The sequence below is a fragment of the Anomaloglossus baeobatrachus genome, chromosome 2 (genome assembly GCF_048569485.1).
Source record: "Anomaloglossus baeobatrachus isolate aAnoBae1 chromosome 2, aAnoBae1.hap1, whole genome shotgun sequence".
Lineage (NCBI taxonomy): Eukaryota > Metazoa > Chordata > Amphibia > Anura > Aromobatidae > Anomaloglossus > Anomaloglossus baeobatrachus.
Window position 1 is genome coordinate 572,780,630 of NC_134354.1, and position 23,308 is coordinate 572,803,937.

The 23,308-nt window shown below is 44.5% G+C and overlaps 1 protein-coding gene across 2 annotated transcripts in view; it reads right to left on the reverse strand.

Annotated features, from left to right (window-relative positions):
- GPC6 (glypican 6) overlaps positions 1-23,308 on the reverse strand; it is a 1,296,759-nt gene that overhangs the window by 771,591 nt on the left and 501,860 nt on the right. The window lies entirely within an intron of this gene.

Consider the following 23,308-nt stretch of genomic DNA (forward strand, 5'->3'; position numbering starts at 1 on the left):
ATTTGGTGGAACAGAACCCGGCAAGAGGTCTATAGCACAGTCATAAGGCCTATGAGGTGGAAGAGTCTCAGCATCCTGCTTGGAAAACACATCAGCGAAATCCACATAGGGTGTAGGTAAGGGAGAGAGATCAGTTGACGCAACAGCAACGACCTTAGGTGGTAAGGGAAGACATCGGGACTGACATTTCGAACCCCAACTAATAATACTGTCGGACTCCCAGTCAATTAGAGGAGCATGAGTCCGAAGCCATGGCAGACCCAGAAGTACGTCGTCTATACCCTCAGGCAAAAGAAGAAAAGAAATCTCCTCTATGTGACCATGAGACAGGGAAAGGCGCAAGGGAACTGTCCTCAATGTAATGGAGTCAGAGAACATAGTCCCATTAACAACCCGGACAGGAATAGGCGCCTCTAACATGATAGAGGGAATATTGTGTCTCTTTACAAATCCTGAGGACACAAAAGTCCCGTCAGCTCCGGAATCCACAAAAGTCATAATTGGCCATGTATTCTCAGAGAATGAGAGCTGACCTGGGACACTACACTTAGAGGGTGCAGAAGGCGTCTCTAGTAACCCCCCTCTAATGGCTACTAGGCCTGGGAGTTTCCCTGACAGCTAGGACACTTGTTGGCATAGTGCCCAGCCTGACGACATATGTAACAGATAGGAGAGCCTGCCTTACGAGGTCGGGAAGTAGTATAACCCAACTCCATAGGAATGGGAGATGTCTCAGAGGCTGAGGAAGATGGAGAAGGAACCACAGCATCTGAACCAACTCAACGCTTGGGACGTGACAAGGTAACCTCGAGTCTACGTTCCCTATGGCGTTCATCGATCCTAGTTGCTACCGTAATTAAGTCCTCCAGAGAGGGAGGAACTTCCCGAATAGCAAGAGCATCTTTGACATAGCCTGCAAGACCCCTCCAGAAGATAGGTATTAACACCTTCCCAGGCCAGTCTAACTCTGCTACCAAGGTACGAAAAGCAATGGCATAAGAGCTGGTAGATAACGAACCTTGAGACAGATCTAGCAGTCTCAAAGCCGCATCATGGGTAACCTGCGGTCCCATGAACACCGCTTTAAGAGCATCAAGGAAGTCTTGATGTCTCTGAGTAACCAAATCAGAGCACTCCCATAAGGGAGGAGCCCACTCTAAGGCTTTATCCTGAAGCAGGGATATAATAAAGCCTACTTTGGACCTCTCCGTAGAGAAGTGAGAGGTATTAACCTCAAGGTGAATCTGACACTGGCTTATGAACCCACGACAAGATCTGGCATCGCCAGAGTATCTGTTGGGTAGAGCAAGTCGTGGGTCATGTAGCGAAGACACCAAAGTTTGAGGTTTATCCTCTACAGTCTTGAGCCTTGCTTCAAGAACCTGTACATATTGATGTAATTGTTGATGCTGTGCCATCTCTGCCAGACCCTTGGCTCAATCCTAATGTTATGGGGGCTGTCGGATAATAAGGGAATGGAAGGCTATCCGACAGTCAGGGTCCACCGTGCAGAGCTCTGCTGCAGAGTATAGCAGAGGATAAGGGAAACCTGTACAACCAAAGCGATACTGACACTGTTGCGTCACAGTGTCACGAAGACCAATAGTGGCATATACTGTTTAAGTCACAGCGACTACCTTATTAGAATAACATAGGAGTAGAAATGCAAAAGAGTGAGGAATACAACATAAAAGTGCATAGAAGTCTCACAGTCTGTGAGCGTGAAAGCACCTGTCTCAGTTAACAGTCACAGAGACTAGGTGTAGTGTGTGCAATATGGCACCTTCCTATGTCCGCTCCACTTGTGGTGCAAGAATACGGACAGCAGCAAAGCTGCTAGCTTGAAACTCCTGCCTATGACCGCTCCCCTAGTGTGCGAGGATACGGACTGCTGCAGGAGGCAGCGTAGTGGAGCGTTACCCTAGAAGGCAACGACCACCTAACCTACCTATGTCCGCTCCACTAAGATTCGAGCACACGGACAACAATACGGCTGAAAGGTACAGGAGCGCTACCCTACCGATAGCGCTCACCTCAGAGTAGAACCACAAGGTCCAGTCAGACCATGTGCAGCAAGCACCTGCCTATGTCCGCTCCACTAAGGTGCGAGGATACGGACCACAGCATAAGCTGCAAGGTACAAGAGCGTTACCCTACCGATAACGCTCACCTAGATAGAATAGGTGCCGCAAGGGACATGCACAGAGCGTCTACTCCTATGCAGGAACCAAGAGGACTGAGTGCCGGGCGGCGTGCGTCAGGGTCTTATATAGACTCTGTGCCTCATCCAAGATGGAGGACACCAGAGCCAATCCGCTGCCAGAACGACAGCAATGACGTCACGCTGGCCTATCACCGAGCAAAGCGTCACAAGCACATGACCAGCGACCAATCGGCATAGAAGGTGTCAGAGACATGTGACCACGTGTCACAAGCACATGATCAGCGGCCAATCAGCTTAGAAGGTGTCAGAGACATGTGACCTCGTGTCAGTGATGATGTCACCCGCACATGTGCAATGGCTCCAAGATAGGACTTAGGCGGGCTTTGCACACTGCGACATCGCAGGTGCGATGTCGGTGGGGTCAAATTGAAAATGACGCACTTCCGGCATCGCATGCGACATCGCAGTGTGTAAAGTCTCGATGATACGATTAACGAGCGCAAAATCGTCGTAATCGTATCATCGGTGCAGCGTCGGCGTAATTCATAATTACGCTGACGCGACAGTCCGATGTTGTTCCTCGCTCCTGCGGCAGCACACATCGCTGTGTGTGAAGCCGCAGGAGCGAGGAACATCTCCTACCGGCGTCACTGCGGCTTTCGTAGGATATGCGGAAGGAAGGAGATGGGCAGGATGTTTACATCCTGCTCATCTCCGCCCCTCCGCTCCGATTGGCCGCCTGCCGTGTGACGTCGCAGTGACGCCGCACGACCCGCCCCCTTAACAAGGAGGCGGGTCGCCGGCCACAGGGACGTCGCACGGCAGGTGAGTGTGTGTGTGAAGCTGGCGTAGCGATAATTTTAGCTACGCCAGCTATCACCACATATCGCTGCTGCGACGGGGGCGGGCACTATCGCACTCGGCATCGCAGCATCGGCCTGCGATGTCGTAGTGTGCAAAGCCCGCCTTAGTCTCCAGTGCTTGCACATGTGCAGTAGCAAGAAATCCTAACATAGTCTCCAGTGCTCGCACATGTGCAGTAGCAAGAAATCTGAACATAGTCTCGAGTGCCACAGCAACCGTAACAGATAGTTTTTTAAATACCTGTCAGTAGTCAACCAGGACCCTATACTATATAAAATCATTGCGGGTAGTTATAAAGCAGTTTCTAGATGAGGGCTTTCTCTAGGCAGCACTCTCTCACCAAATCTTTTTTATAGTAATGAGTCTAGACAAAATTGGTTATCAGTATTAGGGTTTTATAGATGTGGAGGAAGTAGATGTAATGTTTGCAATTTTGCTTAAAATAGAAAAATTAATTTTCCATATCAAATGATAATACATACTCTTTACATTAATATCGTTCACTAATTGTGGAACAGATCATGTGATGTACTGTATAGAATGTTCAAATTGTCAGAAGAGGTCCATAGTATACACCTTACGTAAGATACAGAAATGAATTGTAAAGCACATTTTAATCTTCAGGAACTCTTCATATTCAGGTGCTGCTAAACATTTTATCATAGTAGATAAAAATAACCAGTCTTCATTTTCATTTTTTTGTCTTTGAAAGAGTTAATTGCCCCAGAAGAGGGGGCAATTGGCAGAAATGCCTCACCCTTAGAGAGCCATACTGGATTCTTACTTTGAGAACAAAACATACTAGTAATATGAATTACAGGAACAATTTTTATTATATTTACTAAAACGATTCAAAATTGTGGTAAATTTTCATCTAGGTTTTTTTAAGGAATAAGTCCCTGGTTTGAATATTTGTACGAATAGTTTTCTTTATTTTTGTATTTTTATGTTTTTCTTTTTTTAATTAAAACCTGTGATTGGTTGTTCACTTGTTCATATACCCACCTGTATTTCACAACGACATCCTATGATTAAGGGCACACTAATTCACTGGAAACGTGTCAGGGCCAGTAGTGGTCTGTGACCGAATGCCATGTTTTAATGCAGCTTTAAATAAAGAAACTTACCCTTTATTTACGAGGATATACTGGAACCTTCTTTTTTTCTACATCATATATTAAGACCATCTCAAATAATATTTGATTGATATGTATTCCCTAACAAAATTAGCAAAATAGATCCTTCAGGACAATGCTTTTTTTTTTTTCCTCAGATGTATCCTTCTGACTGAAGGTTGCAACAATTAGCATTTTATACCCAATAACTCCATTTTAAGAAATATAATATGCAGTACATGTTTTACTATATTAAATGATACCTTTTTATTTGTACACAGGTATATAAGAGGAATTTTGATGCATACTGGCCAGTATAATCTACATTGAGTGAATGGGGTGCCATAGATATATGATCAGTATGTAAGTTAGATGTTTTCTAGGTTGATATCCTTTATAAAACAATATATACTGTGAAAAAGTAGAAATGTAACTATTGCATCCATTATTTAATTCTACTTACAGAAAATAACATGGATGCATGTAACAAATCAGTTATGTGTATAAATGATTTAGTATTTAAGGTAAACATTTGAGCATAACTGGAGTCGGAATCATTAAGATTCCTTAGTAAGAATGACCTCGCTCCCACCTGCTGAGCTGTATTCATTAATGCTGTGTATGAACATATTTTAGTCTTCTCCCATATCCAATTACCGTATTTTGAGCAGCATCCAACAATTTCCTGTAACTTAATTTTATTCTACTAAAATGACAAGCCATAATTGATTCATTCTAAGCCAATTAACCTTGGCAGGTTACAGACTCTAGAAGACTTGTAAGATTCTATGAATTATTATTGGAAGTAGTACTTTGTGTCAAGGAGCCATCATTACGAGGTGTAAGTACATGTTCTCAATAATAGACATACACATGTGCAATACAGTGGCTTTAAAGTTCAAAACAAAATTAAAAAAGTCAATAATTGTTTGACATTTGAGCATACCATACAGATTTAGTGGATGTTCTCTTGTCATCGGTCAGTCGATTTTTAGACCCAATCTGCCATTGGCTTATTACTCACATTGACTACCATTTTATTTGTGTTATGATCATTTGCCTGCCTAATTCATTACTTTTCTTCTTTTTAATGGGTGTGGAGACTGATGTGAGCTGAAGAATATGATGAAGCAACATAATAAAATAGATAAAAATGAAATATTTAAGGCTTTATGAATCATAACATGTGAATGAAATATGTTTGCCATGGCTAATGAACATTGAAAGGTTAACATGGTTAGGCCACTTTTAAAATATTGATAGTGAGTGCCTTCATGACGTATGATCTACAGTTACATCATATGTCATGTCCCTGCCTTTGATCCAGGCGAATGATTTGTGAATTATTGAGCCATCATCTGCCTCTAACAGGTGTGGGTGGAGAAGTGCTCTGTCAGCAACAGTTAAGATATTAAATGCCGCTGACAATCTCTGACAGCGGCATTAAATGCCCACTAGCATGGGGAGTGCGTCATTTTTTTCACCTGTCGGCAATGATAGCTGGGTGTCAATGGGTTGCCATGACATCCAGGGTTCATGACAAGTCCCCTCTGAAAGCCAGTGTTTAGCTGGAGTTCATATTAGATCATGCTTTTTTCTATACATTTCAGTACTAATGCACTGCCATGTATAGTACAAGCAATCAGATTATCACAGGTTCAAGTCCCCTAAGGGAAAATAAAAATATGAAAACATATATAAAAGTTCAAGAACCTCACTTTTGCCCCATTAACCCCTTCACACCTGGCATTTTTCAATTTTCATGTTTTCCTCCCCTTCTTCCAAGCGTCATAACTTCTCACTTTGCAATCAATATATCCATATAAGGGCTTAATTTTGCAGGAGGAGTTGTATTTTTGAATGAAACTATTCACTATTCATTCTGCTCCATATTGTACTGGAAAATGGGAAATAAATTCCAAAAAAAGAGAAATTCCACAATTGTTTTTGTTTTTAACTAAAGGGGGCTTTACACGGTAGCGATATCGCTAGCAATTTGTAGCGATAGCGAGCGTGTAAGTACCCGCCCCCGTCATGCATGCGATTGTTTGTGATCGCTGCCGTAGCGAACATTATCACTACGGCATCGTCACACATACTTACCTGGTCGGCGTCGGCGCTGTGACTGCCGAACAATCCCTCCTTCAAGGGGGAGGGACTTTCGGCATCACAGCGACGTCACCGCAACGTTACTAAGCGGCCGGCCAATCAAAGCGGAGGGGCAGAGATGAGCAGGACGTAACATCCCGCCCACCTCCTTCCTTCCGCATTATGGCTGGCAGCAGGTAAGGAGACGTTCCTCGCTCCTGCGGTGTCACACATAGCGATGTGTGCTGCCGCATGAGCGATGAACCACCTGGATAAACAACCCTTACCGATTTTTGAGTTTGGGACGACCTCTCCATGGTGAACGATTTTCACCATTTTTGAGGTCGCTTAAGGTCACTGGTCAGTGTCACACGCTGCGATATCGTTAATGACGCCAGATGTGCGTCACTAACAACTTGACCCCGATGACCAAACATTAACGATATCGTAGCGTGTGGTCTCTCTCCATCCGTCTCCCCACCGACATCTTATTACCTCACATATAAGCTTCTTATACTATGAATGTCTTTTGTTCCTATAGCAACCAATCACAGCTCCTACTAATAACCTGTAGTTCCAGGCTCCATTTACTTTAATGGAGCCATGCTTTTTGGAGAGTAACTGTGGCACCCTGGACAAGCCAGGACGTCACAGATACTGCACCAACATGCCCCACACCCCGGCTAGGCACACCTAGGTCAAACACAAATCCTTGTTGCCTTCCTCCAGGAGCTGATGTCCATACCAGGGGGTGGGTCAGGCGGTTGGCCCTGCCCACCGAGGAGTACACAGTCCTGGAGGCGGGAAAAGGGATCAGTTTTCAAGTTGGAGTTGAGTTAGGAAGTGGAAGAGTGAGGTGGCAGTAGAGGAGACTGACCGTGTCCGGGTGCGTGGCCCGGGCACATACAGCAAAGTTGGCAGACGGTGGTGACTGTCTGCAGGAGAGGCTGAATGGAGTGAACTGGAAGGACCGGGGACGGGCGGTTGCCCGACGGTACCAGATCGGGGAGTGAAGAGAAGCCAGCACCATTCGGCAGGGCCTACGGACCCCGACCAGGCTAGGAGTCGCCGTAAAACTGGTCAAATCCGTTAGCGAAGGGAACCTCTGGGGTTTCCCAGCAGTCAAGACCCAATTGAAGGCAACATCTCACACCATAAAGGGAAACACAGTCACTGCCAAGGCTACAGTTCCCAGGGCCAGAGCCTGCAGGCAAAAGGGGCTCCCTCAGCATCCATCCAAGCTGGGGAGCGGGTTACTGGTGGGAAGCCATTGGAACCGTAAACACAACACAGGTGCAGGGAAAGGCAGTCACCATCAACCTACCAGGAGGAGAACAACCGCAGCCGCCTGTGGGACCTGTCCATCCAGCCGTTTGTTTGACCAGAGACTCCGTGTAAATTACTGGCTGAGTGAGTACCACCGTGCCGTGCGGCACAGCGCTGCCCCCGTGACCCTGCACCTCACCAGGCCCCGTAACCCGCCTGTCATCCCCAAACCCTCACCAGGGCCCCGGGACAACCAACCCCCCTACCCACGGAGGGGAGAACCAACATCCAAGCTGCTCCCTGTCATCGCTCCCAGGATCCCCGTCCAGAGCAGCGGTGGTGTCACAACTTAACCACCACCGTGGGTGGCGTCACGGACAATATCCCCAAACCACACACCAACCCCCCTTTCACTCACGGGCAAGGAACGCCGCTCGAGTCCCCGGGATCCGGCACACCGCTTGAGCCACCACCGAGCAGCAGCCGCAGTAGCCGGACCCGAGCAGTGGGTGAGCGCAGCGTCCCCTCCTCCGCCCGCGACATAACTGTAAAGCGCGGGGTTACATTTTCCTGTCAAAACATAGTCTACAACATTCCCTGGATCACATGAGGTGTCTGTGCAAAATTTCGTGATTGTAAATGCGACGGTGCGGATACACTTTTCGTTTCACTTTTTCCCCATTATGTAGATAGGGGCAAAATTGATTGGTAAATTGCAACGCGCGGGGTTAAAATTTCGCTTCACAACATAGCCTATGATGCTCTCGAGGTCCAGACGTGTGAGTGTGCAAACTTTTGTGGCTGTAGCTGCGACGGTGCAGATGCCAATCCTCGACTTACACACATACGTATATACACACATTCAGCTTTATATATTAGATTTTCAATGGGGCAAAAGGGAGGGTTACATTTTTTCTTGAGTTTACTAGTTCTTTTAGGGGACTTTTTAACTGTACTGTCTGATTTCTTCTGCTCATCAGAGCGATGCTTCAGTATCACTCTTATCAGCAGAAATGCCGCTCTCCTTTGAGTGCCACTATTCACAGGAAATGAGTCATGACAGCAACAGGGGTCATCAGCTCATCCCATGCTGTCATGGCAACCTATTGGCACCCCGTGATTGCATCATGAGGCTGCTGATGGCAACGGGAAACAGTTCGATCTCGATTGGAGCGCATTAGATTGCGCTGTCAGAGTTTGACAGCGTAATCTAACAGGTTAAAAGGCACGGGAGGAACTCAGATTCACCCACTCCTGTTAGCTGCCCATGTCGGCTGATCAGATCACCTGACGTGCTGGTAAATGTGGTCTTGCTGTGCAAGCTCACATCAAAGGGAGGTAGGTAGAGCCAGGGCATATACAGTTAGGTCCAGAAATATTTGGACAGTGCCACAATTTTGGCGAGTTGTACTCTGCATGCCACCACAATGGATTTGAAATGAAACCTCTACAACAGAATTCAAGTGCAGATTGTAACGTTTAATTTGAAGGTTTGAACAAAAATATCTGATAGAAATTGTAGGAATTGTCACATTTCTTTACAAACACTCCACATTTTAGGAGGTCAAAAGTAACTGGACAAATAAACCAAACCCAAACAAAATGTTTTTATTTTCAATATTTTGTTGCGAATCCTTTAGAGGCAATCACTGCCTTAAGTCTGGAACCCATGGACATCACCAAACGCTGGGTTTCCTCCTTCTTAATGCTTTGCCAGGCCTTTACAGCCGCAGCCTTCAGGTCTTGCTTGTTTGTGGGTCTTTCCGTCTTAAGTCTGGATTTGAGCAAGTGAAATGCATGCTCAATTGGGTTAAGATCTGGTGATTGACTTGGCCATTGCAGAATGTTCCACTTTTTTGCACTCATGAACTCCTGGGTAGCTTTGGCTGTATGCTTGGGGTCATTATCCATCTGTACTATGAAGCGCCGTCCGATCAACTTTGCGGCATTTGGCTGAATCTGGGCTGAAAGTATATCCCGGTACACTTCAGAATTCATCCGGCTACTCTTGTCTGCTGTTATGTCATCAATAAACACAAGTGACCCAGTGCCATTGAAAGCCATGCATGCCCATGCCATCACGTTGCCTCCACCATGTTTTATAGAGGATGTGGTGTGCCTTGGATCATGTGCCGTTCCCTTTCTTCTCCAAACTTTTTTCTTCCCATCATTCTGGTACAGGTTGATCTTGGTCTCTTCTGTCCATAGAATACTTTTCCAGAACTGAGCTGGCTTCATGAGGTGTTTTTCAGCAAATGTAACTGTGGCCTGTCTATTTTTGGAATTGATGAATGGTTTGCATCTAGATGTGAACCCTTTGTATTTACTTTCATGGAGTCTTCTCTTTACTGTTGACTTAGAGACAGATACACCTACTTCACTGAGAGTGTTCTGGACTTCAGTTGATGTTGTGAACGGATTTTTCTTCACCAAAGAAAGTATGCGGCGATCATCCACCACTGTTGTCATCCGTGGACGCCCAGGCCTTTTTGAGTTCCCAAGCTCACCAGTCAATTCCTTTTTTCTCAGAATGTACCCGACTGTTGATTTTGCTACTCCAAGCATGTCTGCTATCTCTCTGATGGATTTTTTCTTTTTTTTCAGCCTCAGGATGTTCTGCTTCACCTCAATTGAGAGTTCCTTAGACCGCATGTTGTCTGGTCACAGCAACAGCTTCCAAATGCAAAACCACACACCTGTAATCAACCCCAGACCTTTTAACTACTTCATTGATTACAGGTTAACGAGGGAGACGCCTTCAGAGTTAATTGCAGCCCTTAGAGTCCCTTGTCCAATTACTTTTGGTCCCTTGAAAAAGAGGAGGCTATGCATTACAGAGCTATGATTCCTAAACCCTTTCTCCGATTTGGATGTGAAAACTCTCATATTGCAGCTGGGAGTGTGCACTTTCAGCCCATATTATATATAGAATTGTATTTCTGAACATGTTTTTGTAAACAGCTAAAATAACAAAACTTGTGTCACTGTCCAAATATTTCTGGACCTGACTGTATATTCAGTTGGGAATGTTGCATACTGTTTTCTAAATCAAAATATGCAGAGAAATGTAAATAATTTTAACTACTTTACAGAAAATATCAAAAACGGAACGTTGGGTTGTTCCAAAAAAATAGAAGTGTCTGCATTTGTCTTTACATACTCAAAATTTGTCTTCTTTTACTTAAGATTTATCATTCCTGAAGATCACTAACCAAATATTTAATTGTTTAACCATAGTTTTTAACAAGTGCACCACATCTATGTTGCATAGAATCAACCAACTCCTGGCACTTGTCAGCTCTTGTTCCAGCCAAGGATGCTTTAACTGCATCCCACAATTTATTTGCATTTGTTAGCTTTAGAAACGGCATTTTTTATGTCACCCCACAAATGTTTTATTGGATTAAGGTCTGGGGATTGGGCTGGTCACTCCATAACCTCAATATTATTGGACTTGAACCAAGATTTTGTTCGTTTATTGGTGTGTTTAGGGTTTCTGTCTTTTTGAAACACCAATCAAGGGCATTTCCTCTTCAGCGTAAGGCAAAATTATTTCTTTAAGTATTTTGATATGTGCAAACTAGTCCATGATCCCTGGTATGCGGTAAATAGTCCCAGCACCATAGTAAGAGAAACATGCCCATATTATGATGCTTGCCCCACCATGCTTCACGGTCTTCAGAGTGTACTGTGGCTTGAATTCTGATTTTGGGAGTCGTCTGACAAACTGTCTGCAGCACTAGGACCCAAAAAGAACAAATTTACTCTCATCAGTCCATAAAATATTTCTCCATTTCTCTTCAGGCCAATTTATGTGTTCTTTGGCAAATTATATGCGATTCAGTATATGTCTTTTTTTTAACAGTGGGACTTTGCGGGGACTTCTTGCTAATAGGTTAGCTTCACACAGTCTTCTTTTGTCACCGTTCTCACAAGTAACTGGAGACTGTCTTTGATCATCCTGGAGCTGATCATTGGCTGAGCCTTTGCTATTCTGGCTATTCTTCCATCCATTTGAATGGTTGTATTCTATTTTCTTCCACGTCTCTCTGTTTTTGCTTTCCATTGTAAAGCACTGAAGATCATTTTAGCTGAACAGTCAATCATTGTCTGCACTTCTTAAGAAAATTTCCCCTCTCCAATCAATTTTTTAATCAAAGTACGCTGTTCTTCCAAACAATGTCTTGAATGACCCATATTTCTTAAGCTTTTAAGGAGAAATTCATGTGCAACATGGGCTGGCTTCACTCTTAAATAAGGGCCACCTGATTCACACCTGTTTCTTCACAGAATGATTGACCACCTTCGTTTAACTCCACATCGCGATTATTTTGAACACACCCCTATCAATTAATTATTCAAATACACAGATTCAAAAACCTGCAGATTATGAATGCCGAGTCTGGGGGGTTTCTAAGAATCTACTGCACCAACTCGTAAATTGCTTGACATGTGATAATTCATTTATACCAAAAATAGTGAATAATCTGGTTAGTCATATTGGACTGCTGTTATTTTGAACATTACTGTACATCCTAGGTCATAAAAGAGTTAAAAAAAACACTTAAAAATACACATATTTTGTATAATACATTTAATACAATATAAAGCAATTGATAAATGGCATAAAAAATAAAAAAGCAAATGCCAGAATTATGGTTGATAGCCACCACATGATTGCAAAAATGAAATCAGTAAAATCATCAGGTCAGGGCGCAAAGAACAGGCCCTCATTTAGCCCCAATTTCCATAAAATGAAAATGCTACAGCTCTCAGAAAATGGTGACACAAAGTTTTTGCTTTTTAAAAATTTCCATTTTTTTAGCACATATAAAAAATATATATTTGGTATCTGCATAATTTAACTGACCTGGAGATTCACATAGCCAGATAGGTTTTACGGAATAGTGAACAAGGTAGATAAAAAATATAAAATAAAATAAAAAATAACAACCTTTTTTACAATTTCATCCCTTTTGGAATACTTTTTTCTGTCTTTCTACTGTATCCTATATTAAAATGATTACTGTATTATTATTTACTAGAAGATGGCCCGATTCTAACTCATTGGGTATTGTAGAATTTATTGTGTAGTTAATAAATGATTTTTGTTAGATATATAGATGTTATTGTGTGTAGTTACCAAGTGTTTGTGTAGGGCGCTGTAAATGTTCTGGATGTTGTCTGGGTGTGGCGGTGTATGAGAGCGGTGTTGTTTGTGTGCTGCGTTGTGTGTGTTGCGTTGTTTGTGGAGCGATGTGTGTCTGCAGCGTTGTGTGTGTGTGGTGCTGTGTGTGTTGCACGGTTTGTGTGGGTGTGTGTGTGTTTTGGGGGGAGGTATGTTTTGTGCAGTGTGTGTGTGTGTGTGTTGGAGGAGAAGTCCTGGGGGGAGAGGAGTAAAATAGGAGGAGTAGTCCTGGGGGCAGAGGAGTATAATAGAAGGAGTAGTCCTGGGGAGAGAGGAGTATAAAAGGAGGAGGAGTCCTGGGGAGAGAGGAGTATAATAGGAGGAGTAGACCTGAGGAGAGAGGAGTATAATAAGAGGAGTAGTCCGGGGGGGAGAGGAGTATAATAGGAGGAGTAGTCCTGGGGGGAGAGGAGTATAATAGGAGGCGTAGTCCTGGGGGAGAGGAGTATAATAGGAGGAGTAGTCCTGGGGAGAGAGGAGTGTAATAGGAGGAGTAGTCCTGGGGAAGAGGAGTCTAATAGGAGGAGTAGTCCTGGGGAGAGAGGAGTATAATAGGAGGAGTAGTCCTGGGGAGAGAGGAGTATAATAGGAGAAGAAGTCCTGGGGAGAGAGGAGTATAATAAGTGGAGGTTGAGGAGTATAATAGGAGGAGTAGTCCTGGGAAGAGAGGAGTATAATAGGAGGAGTAGTCCTGGGGGCAGAGGAGGATAATAGGAGTAGTCCTGGGGGAGGTGTCTAATTGGTGAAGTAGTCCTGGGGGGAAGTGTCTAATAGGTGGAGTAGTCCTGGGGGGGAAGTGTCTAATAGGAGGAGTAGTCCTGGGGGGAAGTGTCTAATAGGAGGAGTAGTCCTGGGGGGAGGTGTCTAATAGGTGGAGTAGTCCTGTGGGGAGGTATATAGGTGCCCAATGTGTGTGGGGGGCATGGCAGAGCGGGCACGGTGTGCGAGGGGTGTGACCGAGCGGGCTTAGTGTGCGGGGGGGCGTGATCAAGCAGGCACGGTGTGCGGGGGGCATGGCCGAGTGGGCACAGTGTGCGAGGGGTGTGACCGAGCGGGCACAGTGTGCGGGGGGCGTGGTTGAGTGGGCACAGTGTGCTGGGGGCTTGGCTGAGCAGGCACAGTGTGCGGGGGGGGGTGGCCAAGTGGGCACAGTGTGCGGGGGACGTGGCCGGGCCGAGCGGCCAATCTGTGCGGGGGGCGTGGCCCGGGTAACTATGCAAAGTGGTTTCCATAGTTACCAGATGTGTACCATGGTTACCAGCGTACGCCGACTCCGACACGATCCCAGCAATGCAAGGCTATGTCTCGGCTGGGTTGCTGGTGTGGGCTCCCGGGGGTGCAGCAGTCACCTGGGAGTTGAGGCTCTGTGTGGGTTCAGGGAATGCGTGCGAGGGGCAGAGTCGGGCCAAGCAGCCAATGCGTGCGAGGGGTGGGGTTTGGCCAATGCGTGCAGGGGGGCAGGCCGAGCGGCCAATCTGTGCTGGGGGCGGGGCCTGGTCGAGTGGCCAATGCGTGCGGGGGGTTGGGCCGAGCGGCCAATCCGTGCGGGGGGCAAGGCCGGGTTGAGCCGAGTGGCCAATATGACGGTTTTCACTGTAATGATGTCATTTTGGAGCAAGACAGACAGACAGACAGACAGACAGAATAAGGCAATTATATATATAGATTATTACAGCGCCATTTATACCATGGCACGTCACATGTGAAAAGGGGTATATGTAGACAAGTACAATAATCATGAATAATACAAGGCTCAGACTGGTACAGGAGGAGAGAGAACCCTGCCCGTGAGAACTCACAGTCTACAGGGTATGGGTGAGGGTACAGTAAGTGAGGGAAGAACTGGTCGTTCAGTGGTAAAGTGGACTGAGGGTTTTTGTAGGTTGTAGGCTTGTCAGAAGAGGTTTTAAAACATGCTTGAAATATATATTCTTTCTGATGACTGGAATTTGGAATTCCTTGATGGAGATAGGTTTATCATAATATGTAGAAACCAGGGGATTGATGTATGTTAATTGGAGATGGGCGAGCACTAAAATACTCAGGTGTTCAGTTCTCCAGTTGAGCAAGTCAGATGCTCTGAATGTGCTCAATTACAATAACGAGTATAATGAAAGTCGATATTTGGGCCGTTCGGCTCTCCACCCACATACAGCCAGCCAGAAAGAGAGCATTTCCAGGGGGAGAGCTTTTTTTTATTTGAGACATTACATCCCAAAATTTTGCTTTAACCCCATTGAGAGTCAATCAGAATGAATGAACAGTGAATGGCTCTCCCTGGAATTCCCACACACATTATGCAGTTAAGCAAGCCTGTGTGTTGTGGTCATTGTTTCAAGGACAAAACATCTGAGTACAGGCAATACATAGCTGAGCACCACAAGTACCCGAGCACCCCGATGCTCGATCAAGTAAGTATCAGTACCGAGCACGCTTACTCATTATTAATATTAATGCTTTTAAAAAAACTATAGTATAAAAAAGCAACAAAAAAGAGGAATAAATATCATTACTGGAACTGCAGCTGTACATTACCTAGGCCAAAAACTACTACTCCAGCAGGATACAGCTAAGCCCCCACTTGGTGGAGGCATCATAGGTGCAGGAGAAGTAAATCACACATATGCTTCCAAAACATGGAGGGGGTGATTGCTGGATGGTAAAACTGCACACAGATGTCTTGCATGGAGTGCTGTTCACACTTGTAGATGCACAGTCACAAACCCGCAGTCTATTAGGTGACACCCATACTATTAGATCAGGCGGGCTGCCAAGCCGTTCTCTATCTGTGCATCATACAGGGACAGGAACTCTAATATGCAAGTGTGAACAGCACTCTATGCAAGCCATCAGTGTGCAGTTTTACCATCCAGCAATCGCCCCCTCCTTGTTTTGTAAGTGTGTTTGTGATTTGCTCCTCCTGCACCTGTTATGTCTCCACCTAGTGGGGGCTTAGCTGTATCCTGCTGGAGCAGTAGTTTTTGGCCTTGGTAATGTACAGCTGCAGTTCCAATTTTGCTATAAGTAATAAAAAAATTAGAACAATATAGTCTTTCTCCCCTACCTCGTCAGGGCATCACATGTACAGTATATATATATATATATATATATATATATATATATATATATATATATATATTCATATATATATATATATATATATATATATATATATATATATATATATATATATATATATACATATATACTGTACATGTGATGCCCTGACGAGGTAGGGGAGAAAGACTATATTGTTCTAATTTTTATATATATATATATATATATATATATATATATATATATATAGTTAAGCTTCTTTTGTTACATACACCATATGTTTAATTTCTGTATGTATATTTATCTTTAGCTTTCTTATTGTGCATCCTACATATACAATTACAATGCCACAAGCCGTGCATGTGATGCAAGATATCACGGGGTGCGTATTTCAGTTCATGAAGGTGTTAATTATTGCATATCTACATACAGCACGCCTAGCCCCACCATACGTATAGAATCCTTTGCAATTTAACCACATAGATATGGTGTCAGGTTTGTGAATAACTGTGGGAGATTGAATGTTACCAAGGGAAACTATTCTTCTAGCAACACTTCTACATCTATTAACAATTATTTGCCGCAGGATATCATCCTGATTAACTACAGGGAGATTTTTGTGATTGAAATTTTTAATTGCTGAAAATTGCAGACTATATGTCGTGGAAAAAGTAAGTAATTCATCACTGTTTTCTGTATTACCATTATTTGGATTACCAATGTCACCATTAGAGATAAGCGATGTTCGAGGTTCGCCAATTTCATGTTCGAATGATTTTGGGGGGTGTTCGAGTCGTTCGACGAACTCAAATGATTTGCTAAACGTTCGGTAGATTAGTTACGTTCGAGAACGGTGCTGACACTTAGTGGCATACTAAAAGTGTGTGGGATACTAAATTAGTGTTCCTTTGCTGTCCAACTACCTACAGCACCTGTGCATTCTACACACCTGCCCATTTTTGGTACGCAATTTTAATAGCAAACAGTGCTGAGACTTTTAGTGGCATACTAAAAGTTTCTGGGATACAAAGTTAGTGTTCCTTTCCTGTCCAGCTACCTACAGCACGTGTGCATTCTACACACCTGTCCATTTTTGCTATGCATTTTTAATTGCAAACAGTGCTGACACTTATTGGCATACTAAAAGTGTCTGGGATATTAAATTAGTGTTCCTTTGATGTCCAGCTACCTACAGCACCTGTGCATTCTACACACCTGCCCATTTTTGCTACGCAATTTTAATAGCAAAATGTGCTGAGACTTTTAGTGGCATACTAAAAGTGTCTGGGATACTAAGTTAGTGTTCCTTTGCTATCCAGCTACCTACAGCACCTGTGCATTCTACACACCTGCCCATTTCTGCTATGCAATTTTAATTTCTAAAAGTGCTGACACTTTTAAGGGCATAGTAAAATTGTCAGGGATACTACCTTAGGGTTCCTCTCCTGTCAAGCAAGGAACACCACATGTGCATTCTACATTAGAGATGAGCCACCCCCCTGGAGTACGAGTTCTGTTCGGTTCGGCAAACGGAGGCTCCGTTCGAGGAACGTTCGACGAACCATTCGACGAACCACTCGAACCACATTAAAAACAATGGAAGGCAAACACAAGCACATAAAAACACATTATACATGTACACATACAGTTAATAAACACTTACAGGTCCCCGAGAAGCGTCCTGCACTCTGTCTCCAGCCGCTTTTTCTTCCGATAATCACTGCGTCCTCCCGGTAACCAGCACTGATGATAGGACCTATCGTAACGTCAAAATAGCATGGGACCATTCCCATGTCTATTATATCATTGCCTACAGACTGGTCACATGGCTAGACATCATGCTAGGTCCTGTCAGTGCATCTCTCCGGTACGCGGTGATAATTCCAGCATCTCCGTGTACCGGCGAAATGCTCTGGTACATGGTCGGCTTCCCCGTCCATCCATGTGGGTGCTCTTTACAGAGTCAGCCCACATGCAAGGACTAGATGCCACAGCCGGTGAATTGCGGCACCGGGAATCACGTGATCGGAGTACCATTGCTATGCTAACCCGCCTGTCAGCAGTGACGTCACCGCTTACAGCAAGCAGCTTCTGCTCACTCACTGAGTGAATAGACTGCACGGGAGCAGCAGCGTTTTTCCTCCCATGCAGTGCTGTATGATGTAGCAGAGCTGTGTGGGTTGAAGGAGAAAGGAGAAAGAAGACAGAAGAGCAGGATCATGGAGGGATGAGAGGGAGTAATAAACATGGAGTCTCTAATGTGTCTGTGTATTTATTTCTATTAAAGTATTTTTTCTCCGTGTGGTGTCTTCTTTTTAACTCTTCATTGGAGATTCTTAATAACCGGGTCAAACTTGCCTGACATTAAGAATCTCTGGCTTAATACTAGCTAGTAAAACAAAGCTAGTATTAACTTAATATTACCCAGCAAGCCACCCAGCATCAGGGCTGCTGGAAGAGTTGCATACAGCTCCAGATGATGGCGATTCTATGAAAGCGCCATTTCTGGGGCGGTTGCGGACTGCAATTCGCAGCAGAGGGGCCCAGAAAGCTCAAGCCAACCTGTGCTGCGGATTCCAATCCCTAACTGTCTAGTTGTACCTGGCTGGCCACAAAAATGGGGCAAAGACAATGTCGATTTTTTTTTTTAATTTTTTCATGAAATTAATGAAATATTTAAAAAAAGGGCTTCCCTATTTTTTTAGTTCCTAGCCGGGTACAAATAGGCAGCTGAGGGTTGGGGGCAGCCGTACCTGCCTGCTGTACCTTGCTAGCATACAAAAAAATGGCGAAGCCCACGTCATTTTTTTGGGGGGCCAGAAAACTCCTGCATACAGTCCTGGATGGAGTATGCTGAGCCTTGTAGTTCTGAAGCTGCTGTCTGCTCTCCTGCATATACTAGTGAATGGAGCATGCTGAGCCTTTTCGTTCTGCAGCTGCTGTCTGCTCTCCTGCATTCACTAATGAATGGAGCATGTGAGCCTTGTAGTTCTGCAGCTGCTGTCTGCTCTCCTCCATACAGACAGACAGACAGCAGCTGCAGAACTACGAGGCTCAGCATACTCCATCTATGACTGTATGCAGGAATTTTTTGCCCCCAAAAAAATTACGTGGGCTTCGCCATGTTTTTGTATGCTAGCCAGGTACAGCAGGCAGCTACGGGCTGCCCCCAACCCCCAGATGCCTATTTGTACCCGGCTGGGAACCTAAAATATGGGAAAGCCCTTTTTGTTTTTAATAATTTCATGAATTTCATGAAATAATTAAAAAAAAATGACGTGGTCTTTGCCCAATTTTTGTGTCCAGCCAGGTACAACTAGGCAGCTGGGGATTGTAATCCGCAGCTCAGGGTGCCCAAGCTTTCTGGGCACCCCTGCGGCGAGTTACAGTCCGCAGCCGCCCCAGAAAATGGCGCTTTCATAAAAGCGCCATCTTCTGGCGCTGTATCCAACTCTTCCAGCTGCCCTGGTGACGGGTGGCTTGCTGGGTAATAATGGGGTTAGGGATAGCTGTATATTATCAACTGGCCCTAAGCCCGAAATTCATGGTGTCACACCAATATTAGACACGGCCATTATGAATTTCTAGTACAGATAAAAAAAAAACACAACACAGAAAAATATTTTTATTATAAATAAAACACAACACAATTAGTGACTCCATCTTTATTGAAATAAAGTACCCCCCTCCGCAGTAATCCTGGGTCAAGGGTCCCGCGCTGTCCAATCCGGATCCAATATCATCTGATCAGTTTGCTGGAAGGCAAAGCAATCAGATGATGTGTCAGGTTCAAGGGCCTGAATCACATGACACAGCAGATGATTGTATAAATGGCTTTTATACAATCAGCTAATGCATCAGTGCAAAAAAACTCCAAAAAACTACACAGTTCTGTGCAGACTCCTGTCCGACAGCATCAGCTGATAGTTCAGCCAGCCGGGAGGTAAAAATCCGACCTCGCCGCTCGACCTACAGTGTCAGCTGATTCCGTCAGGTAACCGCATCAGCTGATCATCGCCAGGTCTGAGAGACAGAGAGAGAAAGAAGAGAGAAAGAGAAGATAGAGAAAAAAGAGAGAGAAAAGAGAGAGAAAAGAGAAGAGAGAGGGAGAGAAGAGAAAGGAGAGAGAAGAGAGAGAGAGAAGAGAGAAAGAAGAGAGATATAGAGTAGAGAGAGAGAGAAGACAGAGAGGAGAGAGAGAGGAGAGAGAGAAGGAAAAAGAGAAAAAGAGAGACTGAGAAAAAGAGAGAGAGAGGAAAAGAGAGAAAGAAAGAGAGAGAGAGAAAGGGAGAGAGAGGAAAAGAGAGAGAGGGAGAGAGATAGAGAGAAGAGAGAGGAGAGAGAAAGAGAGAGAGAGAGAGCAAAGAAGAGAAAAAGAGAGAATGAGAAAAAGAAAGAAAAAGAGAGAGAAAGAGAGAGAGAGGATAGAGAGAGAGGGGGGGGAGAGAAAAGGAGAGACTGAGAAGAAGAGAGAAAGAGAGAAAGAGAGAGATAGAAAGAGAGAGAAAGACAGAGAAAGAGAGAGAGAGAAAGAGAGAGGGAGAGAGAGAGAACAGAGAGAAGAGAGAGAACAGAGAGATAGAGAGAGAAAAAGAGAGAAGGATAGAAAAAGAGAGAGAGAGGAGAGAGAGAGAGAAAAAGAGAGAGAGAGGGAGAGAGAGAGAGGGAGAAAAGAGAGAAGAGAGAGAGAGATGGGGGGGAAAGAGAGACTGAGAAAAAGAGACAGAAAAAGAGAGAAAAAGACAGAGCGAGAAAAAGAGAGAGAGAGAAAAAGAGAGAGAGGGAGAGAGAGAGAAAAAGAGAGAGAGAGGAGAGAGAGGGAGAGAGAGAAAGAGAGAAAAATAGAGAGAGGGAGAGAGAGAGAAAAAGAGAGCGAGAGAAAGAGAACGAGAAAGAAAGAGAGAGAACGAGAGAGAGAGAAAGAGAGAGAGAGGGAGAGAGGGAAAAAAAGAGACTGAGAAAAAGAGATAGAGAGGAGAGAGAGAGAGGGAGAGAGAGAGAGAGAAAGAGAGAAAAAGAGAGAGAGAGAAAGAGAGAGAAAGAGAGAAAGAGAGAGAAAAAGAGAGAGAGAAAGAGAGAGAGAGAGCAATGCAGCTTCATTCCGTGAACTGCTCCGATTTTAGAGGCGTGTCCCGTGGCTCACAGCTGATGTCCGGCTCCTCCCCTCAGTGCATAATTAAATTAAATTATAAATATAAATAAATAATAATTTAAATTTTTTCTGGGACGGCCGGGACTTGAACTCGTGAACTAATGCTTCTTGGGTGAGAGCTCTATCCATGAGCCACTGGCTCTAATGAGAAACATAGGCAGATTTGGTAATCTTGACATTTACATTGCAGAGTGAGGTCTCTCAGCTCGGCTCACTTCAGGTGCTACGTGGAGAGGGCACAGATCGCTCCCTGTCATCTTCATGTAGCAGAGCTGACAGTGTCGTGTGGATTACTTCGGATCTAAATTATTGTTTGGGTATTTTAATAAAAAGGTAATGGTGGTGTTTTTTTGTCTTTTATTCCAAATAAAGGATTTTTCATTGTGTGTGTTTCTTTACTTTCACTTACAGTTTAATCATGAAAAGTATCTCGGGGAGACGCCTGGCATGATTAACTCCTTATTACCCCGATTGCCACCGCACCAGGGCAATTCGGGATGAGCTGGGTAGAGTCCCGGGACTGCCGCATCTAATGGATGCGGCAATTCTGGGCGGCTGCCCGCTGAGATTGTTAGGGTGGTGGGCTCCCCGTAATGTGGTGCTCTCCTTCCTGACAATACCAGCCTCCAGCCGTGTGGCTTTATCCTGGCTGGTATCAAATATGAAGGGAACCACATTTTTTTTTTTAAATTTTTTATTTTACTGCACGATATAGAGCCACCCGCCGGCGGCTGTGATTGGTTGCAGTCAGACAGCTGTCATTCATCGTGGGGGCGTGTCTGACTGCAACCAATCATGGGTGACCGGGGAAAGCATGGAATAACTAATTGACTAATGAAGCGGCAGCCATTTTCAAAAGAGGAAATGCCCCTGGAGATTTGTGACAGCCGTGCAGCGAGACACCTGTGATCGGTGAGTAGGAAAGAGAGAGGGATTGTGCTGGGGATGCAGGACGCATGCAGATACGAAAGGTGCACACATACTTACTGTGAAAAGACACGCTTTTGGTACTCGAACCATTCTCAAACGTAACTCAAACTGCGGAACTTTTAGCAAATCGTTCGAGTTTGTCGAATGACTCGAACACCCCCCAAAATCACTCGAACATAAAATTGGCGAACCTCGAACATCTCTATTCTACACTCCTCTCCATTTCTGCTACACAATTTTAATTTCAAAAAGGGCTGACACTTTTAGGGGCATAGTAAAATTGTCAAGGATACTCCTTTAGTGTTCCTCTCCTGTCAAGCAAGGAACACCACATGTGTATTCTACACTGCTCTCCATTGCTGCAACGCAATTTTAATTTTCAAAAGTGCTGACACTTTTGGGGGCATAGTAAAATTGTCAGGGATACTACCTTAGGGTTCCTCTCTTGTCAAGCAAGGCACACCACATGTGCATTCTACACTTCTCTCCATTGCTGCTGCGCAATTTTAATTTCCAAAATTGCTGACACTTTTAGGGGCATAGTAAAATTGTCAGGGATACTACCTTAGGGTTCCTCTCCTGTCAAGCAAGGTACACCACATGTGCATTCTACACTCCTCTCTATTGCTGCTATGCAATTTTAATTTCAAAACGTGCTGACACTTTTAGGGGCATAGTAAAATTGTCAGGGATACTACCTTAGGGTTCCTCCCCTGTCAAGCAAGGAACACCACATTTGCATTCTACACTCTTCTCCATTTCTGCTACGCAATTTTTAACTGCAGGTAGTCCAGGCAATCTTTGACGACGGTGCAGGCGTGGATATAATGTTGCCTTCATCCAAAGGTGGTTCTTTTGATGTCTGAGAGAGCTCAACACCAATAGCTGTTTCAACTTCAAAAACAACTGACGACCTGCCAATCACACTGCCTGTAGCGGGTAAAGGGGTGGAAGGCCAGCGTCAAGAATCATGTGTGAATGCTGTCCCCACAGTCTCAGAGGATGAAGAGCACGCAGGTGCACTTGATGGGGCAGACGGTGGTTGCACAGCCCCGCTAGGCCGCATTGTAGCACAGTGAACTTCCCATTGCGACGTATGGTTCATTTAAAGTAGTGTACAGGGTGGGCTCCCCAGTATACAGCAAAACTACACACTAGGAAAAGGACTCTAGGCAGTTGGGTTGATAAATGATTGTTTAACTTTCCAAAAACAAACGATAAGAACCCTGCATAAAACTGAAAGTATAGAGCAATCTATTCACAATTTCAAAAGCCTACACCCGTATGCTGCGACACTCGTAATGGCGATTTATACCCCCTACTCACCAACTTTTGCCTAACCAAGGGACTGTCTAAACAGTTGCCTACTACCTGGTAATCCCTTTGTGTAGCAGGAGTAATTGTGTGTGTGTGTGTGTGTGTGTGTGTGTGTTTGTGTGCGAACATGACTTACCAGTGTCGCATTAAAAGACTTTACAACTTAT